Source organism: Dipodomys spectabilis, unplaced genomic scaffold, assembly GCF_019054845.1.
Source record: "Dipodomys spectabilis isolate Male_0828 unplaced genomic scaffold, ASM1905484v1 ptg000301l, whole genome shotgun sequence".
Lineage (NCBI taxonomy): Eukaryota > Metazoa > Chordata > Mammalia > Rodentia > Heteromyidae > Dipodomys > Dipodomys spectabilis.
In genome coordinates this window covers 10,209,202-10,220,895 of record NW_024870978.1, presented here as the reverse complement: position 1 = coordinate 10,220,895, position 11,694 = coordinate 10,209,202, and the positions used below count along the sequence as shown (strand labels likewise).

General features: G+C 34.9%; 1 non-coding gene across 1 annotated transcript; it reads left to right on the top strand.

The window, feature by feature from the left end:
* The first annotated feature begins 1,404 nt into the window (after nt 1–1,404).
* On the top strand, nt 1,405–1,509 carry LOC122127499. The gene has a single exon (XR_006151174.1). It is a non-coding gene; the product is annotated as a U6 spliceosomal RNA (small nuclear RNA).
* Nucleotides 1,510–11,694: the final 10,185 nt, after the last annotated feature.

Below are 11,694 nucleotides of genomic sequence, written 5' to 3'. Positions count from 1 at the left end.
AGATATTTCATGACTTTGAAAAGGATAAAGTGGCTGAAATTAATATAAATTTAGAAGTATGACAATTCACAAAAATATAAAAAAGATATTCATGTATATCATTATATAAGCCAAAGCAGAAAGCAAATGTTCTTTAGATGACTTTTTAAAATATACTTTCTCAGGAACTGGGAAGGGGGTTCAGTGGTAGAGTGCTTGCCTAGAATGAATGAGGCCCTGGGTTTGATTCCTCAGTACCACATCAGTAGAAAAAGACAAAGGTTGTCCTGTGGCTCAAGTGGTAGCACTAGCCTTGAGCTGAAGAGATAAGGGAAAGCACCCAGGCCCAACAGTTCAAGCCCCAAGACCAACAAAAACAAAATCAAAAAACAAAAAAACACTATCTCTCACTTTTGTGTCCTCAACTCTGTAATACGGCTGCTTCAGCCTAGGGCTAAGATTTTAGCTGTGGACACTTAACACTCCTGATTCAGACTCTACTTGAGAAAAATTTTAATGAATATTTTGTTCTTAATTTTGCTCTTTGTAAATTCATATGCACCTATAAAACATGGTGTGGCCATCCCAGTAACATTCTCAAAGTACCTCCTAATGACGACTTACAAAAACTTGTATTATATTACAACAAGGAAAACAATGCTACAATAAACAAAACCAATCATTAAATATTAATGATTAATAAATGAAAAATGAAACAATTACCAGTGTTTCCAGTATTTGAAGTATACTACATATTAGGTTTTACTATTTTTTCATAGTTTCAGAGTTTTATAGGCTATGAGTAGTCTTTAAAGTTTCCCATTAAGATTATTAATTATGGCTCATATCATCTGTATATGGCTTATATCATCATTTGTTCCTCGCTAACCTATAAAGTAAGGAAGCCCTAAAGTTTTAACAGAAACTGTGGAATTAACAAAGTCTTAACTCTTCACTCTGCTTCTTTACACAAAGACTTTGCAAATTCTCATTAGTAAAATTTCTATAAACTCTGAAATGTACACACTTAGTAGTATATGCTGCTACAATAAATCTTAAATACTTTATGGAAAAGTTTTATGACCTGTCATACAGTCTTAATTTTGGCATATATATAAGCAAATTCCCAAAATTAAAAATGTTTAAAACATTAAAACTTTTAACAAACCTTAACACTTGCTTCAATGTTCATTATGAGAGGTGCCTTGTATAGAATAATTGAATTCCTCCTCTTACACATCCCTTGAACAACAAATATCTGGAATTATATTGTTTGTGACATGTCAATCTTGATTTATTCATAAATGTGTGCTTATATAAGAAATACATGGTTCTAAAATTTCACAACAATTCTTTAGAACTTACTTTTTGTTGAATTGTTTAGTTTAAGAAAATCAATTACATTTTATATATAAAAAATGTTCTGTGCTCAATTCGCCAACACATACACTAAAATTGAAATGATAGAGAAGATTACCATGGCCCCTGTGCAAGGATGACAAGCAAACTCATGAGGTGTTCCATATTTTTACAACAGACGCTGGAGTGGATGTGGCCAGAAGGGAACCCTACTGCATTCGAACCCTACTGCATTCTTGGGTGGGAGTGTAAACTTGTTCAGCCACTTTGGACAGCAGTATGAAGGTTCCTCACACGATTCCACATAGCGCTCCCCTATGACCCAACAATACTTCTTCTGGGCATTTACCCAAATGATCACAAACAAGACCATACTAAAACTACCAGCACTACTATATTTATTGCAGCATTATTTACCATAGCTAAAATATGGAACCAACATCGATACCTCTCAGTACATGAATGGATCAAGAAAATGTTATAGATAGATAAATAGATAGATAGATTGATTGATTTCCATTGTGTGTGTGTGTGTGTAAATAGGAATTCTATACCTCCATCTGAAAGAATGTCATTGCCCAATTTGTTAGGAAATGGAAAGGCTTGGAAAAAATTATATTAGTGAAGTAAGCCAAGTCCAAAGAAACATAGGTCCCATGGTTTCCCTTATTTGCAATAAATAATATATGTCTGGGATAAGCAGAAAAGGTCAAAAGCTATGTGCATATGACCAGATAAGATGATGTTAAATGAAATGACCCCCAAAGTAAGTACACAAGTGGGGTTTTTTCTTGCATGCTATTATTTCAAACGTATTTATAATGTACGATGTGTTTTATTGTTTCTTTATATGTTCCTCGCCCACAGTATAACCTCTGTTTTCACTGTATTTGATTTTGGTGCACCTGAATCTTGTATATACACTTAGCTAATTGGGGAGGGGAAAGAAGAAACAAAATGGTTAACTAGGAATACTGGTCGACCCATTGTGACAATGAGATGCACAAGACACTATGTTGAAAGTTGAACTTTACAATTTAGGTGGGGTTGGGGGGGATGAAGGGGAGTGTACTTGTAGAGGTGTGAGGGAAGGGATGGTGGGGGGAAAAAACAATGCCTGAGAGGAAATGGACTCATTAACTTGCTCATGTAACTGAAACCCCTCTGTACGGTATTTTAACAATAAAATACCTATAAAAATGTTCTGAGATGGAAGAGTTTATTTCCCCTATTATACCCATATAATATCATTAACTAAGAAATTAATGCAAAACACTGACGTGAATAAGTGTGTGAGTGTGTGTGTATGTGTGTGTGCCTGAATGTTGCCGTGCTCAGAGTTTGAACTTAGGGCTTTAAGGTCTTGCTAAGCCTTTCCCCTCTAGTTTGGTGAGCTAGTATATTAGCTACATCTCAGTTCATGCTCTTTTCTAGTTCATTAAAATTTTTGAAAAATAATCTCATGATTTTTTGCTCTGATTGGTTTCCAAATGTTATCCACAGACCTCAGCCTTCTAAGTACATATCCTGAGTAGTCAGGATTACAAGGGTGACCAACCAGCACAAAGCTTTCAGAAACATATTAAATGTAGAAGAAAATTTACATCATGAGTGCCTATTTTATCATCTACATTTAAAGCATTTTGGAGTGATTATATGTGAATTTATTTCGTTTTTGGATTCTTAAAAGACAGTAAGTGATGATATTTAAAAATTTTAGTACTTTTTAAAAAGGAAACTGGAAATGTGGAATAGAAGAAATTTGGCTCTCTTTGGACCTCAATTTATAAGCTCATCTCTGTGCATGATAACCCAATGTCACCAACACAGTCTGTGTTGAAGACAAAATGTGGCAGAAAACAAACACCCTTGGCAACAATTGCTATGGTATTATTTCTTGGACAATATGTATATTGAATTGAGTGTGTAAGAGAATGGAGAGATTTTACCTACCTTTTTTGTATTGCTGAAAGACTTTTGGAAACTTTGACTGATTTCCTTCCTCATTGTGTGTCTTTGGACCATTCACTTAGTGCCTTTAATTACAATTTTTCCCAACACTATAATGGTAATAACATTAGCATTACAGCAAATATCATCTTAAGAATTAAGAGGCATGACACTGGTGAAATACTTAAGTTTCTATGAATAAGCTTTGAGTTTGGTCAGCAATTTTTTAATACTAAATATAATTCCATATGTATTACAGAAACCATTACATGTAGAGAGAACCCAGAACTAATGTTATCAATTGACTGTGATCTGCTTTCAAGGAAGCCAGGTGGATAACTTCTCATGCTGTAATTCAAACTGGTTATCTTGTCTTGATAGTGTAAAAATATCAGGGGCAGAATAATGAAGAAATGTTGTGCACTGAGCTGAAGCCCATATGAAAATGTGCAAAAGTGATAAAACGTAAACTTATCTAAGCAGTATATTGTGTTTTACATCATTTAAGTTAAATTGCAAAGATAGAGAGACCTAGAAGAATGAATTCTCCTTTTGATACCCTATCATAGGGACTTAGAAGGATGAACTTATCTCATTCTTGGAGAAGCATCATCAGATGAGAGGAACAGTGTTTTTCTGTTTGCTTCCTTCCATTTATTCTTCAGTTTGAAATCTGAACTACTTGAAACTGAAGGAAACCAAGGGAAATCAGACATGCAGGCTTTGGAAAGAGCAATAAACATAAAATAAAATAAATATACCCTTGTAAAAGGTCAAACTAAATTGAGTTTTATAGTCTCAAGTGTAAACAGAAAATGATCTAAGCAATATCATGTATTGAAATTTTTAAAATGTTAGGAGTTGCTTAATTTTTTCTTTTACTACTATCTTGAATTAATTATTGATTTTGTATAGAGAGCTTAAAGATGAGATTAACAAGTAACATGAATAAAAATGGACAAAAGTTCTGAATAGGCCTGTTTTCCAAAAAGCCCTGAAAATCACAGTGGGTTTACAAAGTTGTATTTAATGCCATTTCGATGCTGGCTTAGTGAACAGAAGTCATTAGAGAAATGCAATTCAAAATTACTATGATACTACTTCATAACTATTATAACTCTTATCAAAAAAACTCAAAAGAACCAGATGTGGTGGTAAAGGTTTGTAATTCCAAGCATTTAGGAGGTTGGACTAAGAGGATTTGAGTCTAAAGCCAGTCTGGGTTACTTCACCTATTAGAAACATGCACTTTCATAAAACTCAAAAGGCAATAATGTTGGTGAGAGTATGGAGAAAAGAAAATTCTCTACACTCTTGGTCAAAATACAGGCTCGTATTCTCGTTGTAGAAAGTAGTATGCATTTTCTAAAAAAATGCAAAGTTGAAATATCATCTTGACTCACCAATCATGTGATTGCTTCTCTCTGGGTAACTCATAAATATATTTGTAGTTCATTGTTATTCACATTATGCACAACAGCAGCCAAGATATACTTCGAAGTTAAGTTCAAATCCACACAATTAAAGCAACTCTGGTACATGCACAAATACATGTTCTGTTTCATCCTTAAAATAGCAAGATAATTCTCCCATGAGCCACAACTTACAATGACCAGAAAGATGTAATCTAAATGAACAAAAATGTTGTCTTCCAATCTTTGTAATACTACACACACGCAAACACACCAACCTCAAACATTAAGAGAGAATTTTTTTTAAAGTAAAGCAAACTGGAATCACTAGGGCATTTAGGTCACAATGTAGAGGATAGTAGATATGCAGGATGACCAAGTACAGAGTTGTAATGTACAAGATGAGGTTACAGGGGATTACACTGGCCTTACAAAGGAATGAAGCTAAATAAGTAGGAGTTGTTCTTCCGAATGAAGCTAAATAAGTAGGAGTTGTTCTTCCGAGTAGGGTTTGCTCTTTAAGTTGTTCTTCCTTCAGTAATGGATGAGATTAATGTAATTCTTTAAATATACTTGCCTGTTTGCAGAAATAATATCAAACAATATAGCAATAATGTTCTATGCTCAACATAGAACAAAATGTCAAATTAAAGTACATGAGATTATTCTTGATATAAACTAATTATTACAAATAAGGGAAAACCTGAGACCTATGTTTCTTTAAGTCTGTCTTACTTCACTTAATATGATTTTTTCCAAGATCTTCCATTTCCTTACAAATGAGGTGGTATCATTCTTTCTGATGGAAGCATAGTATTCCACGTGCATGTGTAAGTGTGTGTGTATGAGAGAGTGACATTTTCTTCATTCATCTACTGAGGGGCATCTGGGTTGATATCATAGCTATGGTAAATAATACTGTGGTAAACACAATTGTGCTGGTAGCTTTAGTGTGGCCTTGTTTGTTGTCACGTGGGTAAATGCCCAGAAGTGGGATTAGTGGGTAATAGGGAAGCATTATTGTGTACATCAAGGATAATCTTAGTAGATGAGCAGAATAGCTCACTATCTATTTACATATGATCTTATAAGGTGATTCCAAGTGAAATGAACTCAAAGACATGTTTTTGTTGTTGTAGTTCTTAAAGTAGTATGTGATTTCTTTTTATCTTTTGTGTTTTCCCCACCAATGTTTATCCCCTGTAGTCACTGTATTTGATTTTGATACCCTGGTTATTGTAAATATGTTGATCTGAAATAGGAAAGGGAGAGGTAAATAAACAAAATAGTGAGACAAAGGACAAAGGGGGAACCTATGCAAACGAGATACTCACAATATTTTGGAAATAATCTTGGGGAATGTTAGGAAGGAAGAGGGAGTAACATGGGGGAAGTGGTAACAAGTTAGAAAAAAATGAATTCACTAACTTACTTATGTAAATCTAACCCCTCTGTACATTAACTTGATAATAAAATTTAAATAAAAAAATACATGAGAGCAGCAATACAGGAGATGAGAGTGGGGAAAATATTGTACTATACAGAGAAAAGTAGAACAGCTGTGGAGTACAGTAATTTCACTGTAACATAGGAAGTGATAAACTAGCATACACCTTTTCACCCTCATGTCAGTCACTAAACAGGGAAAACAAAATGCAAACAGAGTAAAACAATAGAGATAAAATAGAAAAATAAACAATTAAGGTGAAGAGATGATTTGGACCAAGAATAACAAATGACACAGGAAGCAAATAAGCTGGTAAGTTTAAAAAATATTACCCATAATAGTATTTTTTTACATCACAATTTGTTAGAACTATAATTCAAATCACAGTTTAATAATATATTATTTTAATAATGTTATTATTACTGATTTAATATTGAATGTTTAACATATAATTTTAATTTTAGTAGATATAGAAAAGAAGAAAGTGACACTAATTTTAATAATATATTTCATGAATTGTAAAATTGAGAAGCATTAGAATTTAAACAAACATATCATTATTTCAATAATAAATCATCATTTCATTTTTGTGAATTAATTTAATAATTCAAAGTTTATTCTACACTTAGCACTCATCATAACATCAAATAATAAATTATTGCATATGACTCTTGGTATTAGGTGAAAAGGCTCAGCACTGTAGTAAAATTCACACCACACATTCTCCAGGCAGTGTATGAGGGTATGACTCCTCTTGTCTAGCTTAAATTGTGGAAATTTGATTACTACATGCATGTTAAATTCCTGTCTAGGAGACATCCATAAAATTATATACATCCATAAAATTATATACAGTATTTCAGATGATGCTTACAGAACATATTCATTAAATTTTTATTTTGTGCCAAATAAATATTTGTAGAGAGACTGAATTTCTGAGTAGATGATGGTGTATGTGTGCCAGATTATACATATTGAGGCTTATTTTATATTTCTGACATTGTTTCTATAGTTGGATTTAATTTTCCATAAGGTGTTAAGTGTATTATATTGGATATATGAAAGTAATGAATGTTTATTACATTAATCCATTGTCACTTGTCTAATCCCAAGTATAAATTATCCATGTGTTTGAAGTAATGAAAAAAACAACAGATATAAGCAAGATAAATCTGTCTAATCCCAAGTACAAATTATCCCTGTGTTTGAAATAATGAAAATGACAACAAATATAAGCAAGATAAATCAGACTCTAGACAAGTATTTCCACCTTTATTTTGATAGTTGGTCCTCCTTTACACTACAGTATATTCTTGGGAAAATGTGCTCCACGCTGACCACAACTGAAGAATATTATGATTTGATTTTTCCTAAGAGAAAAAAGGAAGGTAATCCTTCCTTCCAAAATTCTGCTCCCAGAGATGTGATCTGTTTTATGGTAGTGACTTGAAAATGAACATTTTTCACAGTCAACTTTGAAAAGCCATCTTGATAGACCATTGTTAGAGAGGATTATTCATGGCTTTGCAAGGATGCCAGATTGCCTCATTTTGAAACAATGAAAACAGGAATTTAGTCAGCTGTTTTTGTTTCTTTAGGAGAAAAACCTATTGAGTGTAGGCCAGGGGATCATTGGGACCCAGTGAAGCTACTACCTTGAATAGTAATCCTAGACCTCTAAAAAAAATACTCCAGTAAGCACTGCCAGTCAGAGATGCTATCACAGCCTACATGAAGTCAGGCAAAAAACAGAAGATGAGAGCCATTTAACTGATAAAAACATATTTTTATGAGTCAGACTGAAATGAGACTCTAGAGAGAGGGTCAGAAATATTGATTAGAGAGATTAAATTTGTCACACAAAGATTGGAAAATAGAATTCCTTGTAGAACAAATAAATCATAGAAAGCCTGTGCATGTAAGAATAGGACAGCAGACCAAATTCCAGAAATGCACATTTTCTTAGAGGACAGCTTAATGAATTATCAATGGAAATCTTTGGATTCTTAAATATTTGACCACATGTGGGAGAAGGCCAATTACTGAAGAGAAAGAAAATGTCATCACTCTGTTAGGATGTTCAATATCACGTTACGAAGTAATCAAGCACAGACTTGTAATTTTTCCAAATGAGGGGCTCATTTGATTTGATTTAGTAGTTCTTGATTTATTTGCTAGCAATTCCCATACAATTGATCCAGTCCCACATCTGAGTTGATATTTACTGAAGTATTCCCACATGAAGGAAAAGAGAAAATTTACAAATGTATGATGACATGAATTGAGGGTGAAGTGTTCTAATACTGATATCTGACGTTTAGACACAGGAGAAGAGGTGGATTCTCTTTTTATATAAAAATCCCCCATTTTTTAGCCGGGTGCCAGACACTCACAGCTGTAATCCTAGCTACTCCGGAAGCTGAGATCTGAGGACTGCTGTTCAAAGACATCTGGGGCAACAAAGTCCCTGAGACTATCATGTCCATTGAACCACCAGAAAACCAGAAGTGGCACTGTGGCTCAAGAGGTGGAGAACTCACCTTCAGTTGAAGAGTTTAGGAACAGGTCCCACTCCCATAGTTAAAGACACTTGACCAACAACAACTACAAAAAATCCCCCTTCTCTTGGACTGCCTACATCTTTTCTTAACATTCAACAAAAAGCCCTTTTATCACCCGCTACATTTAAGTCCTAAACTAGCTACTGCCAATAGAATGATTTGGTATCTGATGTCAAAAGATTCATATTTGCGGAAACAAATACCAACAGGGTTAACGTTTTTTTCCATTCCTTGAACTCTTGCCCTGGGCCCTGAACATGGTTATGTGGTAGCTTTAATGTGAGCTTGTTTGTTATTTATTGGATTACTGCCCATGAGGGGAATTAATGGGTCATAGGGGAGATTTATATTTAGTCTTTTGAGTACTCTCCATACTGCATTACAGAGTGATTGAAAAAGTTTAATTTGGAAGGGAGTTCCGGGAAGATGGCAGAGGAGAAGCTGGAGGCTAAACAAGCTCTCATATAGAAAGCAGTTTTAGTGTTCCAGTGAACAGTCCTAAGCCAGAGAATCACACCAAGTGTGCCATCACAGGACAGAGAGTTAGGCCACAGAGGGAAAATCCAGGCAAGGAGATAGACTTGAGCACTAGCCAGCAGCTGCTACTGCGGCTGCAGCGGTGGTGAAAACGGCCATAGCTGCCATACCTGCAACACAGAGAGTCCAGGACAAAGGAGTCAGACGCGGCAGGCGAGCAGATTCTACTCAATATCAGCAAGAAGCAATGAGAGCCTGGAATGATGTATGCCATGCCCTAAAGACAAAAACTGTCAAACAAGAGTACTGTACCCAGCTAAACTCTCCTTCATAACTGAAGGCCAAATAAAAACCTTTCATAGCAAAGAAAAATTGAAACAATATATCTCCACCAAACCATCCCTACAAAATATTCTTAAAGATGTCCCACACATAGAAACCAACAAGACCACAATAAAGGCCAAGAAACTGCACCCAAACTGAGAATCCAAGAACCATAGCAAGAACCCAGTACCTCTAGCCCCCACGAAGGTGAATTAAATGGCAGGATCTCCCAAATACTTCTCAGTCCTATCTCTCAACATTAACGGACTTTATCCAATTAAGAGACGTATACTGTCTAGTTGGATTAGAAATTAAGATCCTTCTATCTGCTGCCTTCAGGAGTCACATCTTGCCCATAGAAACCAACACATTTTCAATGTTAAACGCAGGAACAAACTCTATCAAGCAAACGGTCCCCATAAACAGGCAGGAGATGCAATCCTAATATCAGATAAAATATACTTCAAATTAAAATTTGTGAGAAGAGATAAAGAAGGTCGCTACATGCTAATTAAAGGATCTCTCCTTCAGGAGGATATTACAATTCTACATATCTATTCGCCCAACAACGGAGCACAAAAATTTATCCAAGAAACACTACTTTCCCTCAAATCCCACATAGATCGAAAGATATTAATTGTTGGGGATTTTAACACACCACTTTCCCCACTAGATAGATCCTCTCAGATCACAAGGGAATAAAATTAAAACTCAACACCAAAAGCCACCAAAGAAAGTCCGGTAACACATGGAGGCTGAACAACACACTGCAGAATCATGAGTGGGTCATGGAGGAGATTAGAAAAGAAATTCAAATGTTCATGCTATACAACAAAAATGAGCACACAAATTACCAGCTCCTCTAGGACACAGCAAAGGCAATACTCAGGGGCAAGTTTATAGCTCTGAGTTCCTACATCAACAAAATTGGAGAGATCTGAAACTAATAATTCAATGAGACATCTGAACCTCCTGGAAAAAGAGCAGCAAGATAAACCCCAATCCAGTAGATGGAAAGAAATAATTAAAATTAAATCAAAATTAAATGAATTAGCATCCAAAAAAACTATAGAAAGAACCAACAAACCAAAGAATTGCTTCTTCGAAAAATTAACAAAATTGACAGACCCTTAGCAAATCTTATCAGAAATAGAAGAGAACACACCCAAATAAATAAACTCAGAGATGAAAATGGAAACATCACCACGAAAACAACAAAGTTTCAGAACATTATAAGGGAATACTTCTCAAAACATTAGGCTAATAAGTTTTAGAACATGGCAGAAATGGACCTTTTCCTAGCAAATATTGATATGTCAAAACTAAACCAAGATCAGATAACCAGCTTAACAGGCTCATGTCAAGCATTGAAATAGAAACAGCAATAAGAGACCTCCCATCTAATAAAAGTCCAGGACCAGATGGTTTTACAATGGAATTCCACAAGGCCTTCAAAGCAGAGCTCACACCAATAATCCTCCAACTCTTCAATGAAATTGAAAGAGAAAGTTCATTACCGAACACATTCTATGAAACCATCATAACCCTCATCCCAAAACCAGGCAAAAACTCATCAAAGAAAGAGAACTATAGACCCATTTCTTTGATGAACATTGATGAAAAACTTCTCAACAAAATTTTGGCCAATCAACTTCAACATTTGCTCCAAAAAATCATGCACCACAATCAGAGAGAATTCATTTCCGAGATGCAAAGGTGGTTCAATATACGCAAATCAATTAATATAATTCATCACATCAACAGGAGCAAGGATAAAAACCACATGGTTATCTCAATAGATGCAGATGAAGGTTTGGGAAAAACTAAGAATCCATGGAACATTCCTCAATACAATAAAGGCTGTATATGACAAACATACAGCCAGCAGAATACTTAATGGTGAAAAACTAAAGCCATTTCCTCTTAACTCAGGAACAAGACAAGGATGTCCTCTTTCTCCACTTCTCTTCAATCCAGTATTAGAAGCCTAGCTACAGCAATAAGACAAGATTCAAACATAAAGCGGATCCAAATAGGGAAAGAAGGTATAAAACAATCCCTCTTTGCAGATGACATGATCTTGTATTTAACGAATCCCATAGATTCCACTCCCAAATTACTCAAGCTGATTCAAAATTTTGGCAAATTAGCAGGGTGTAAAATTAACCCTCAAAAATCAATTGCG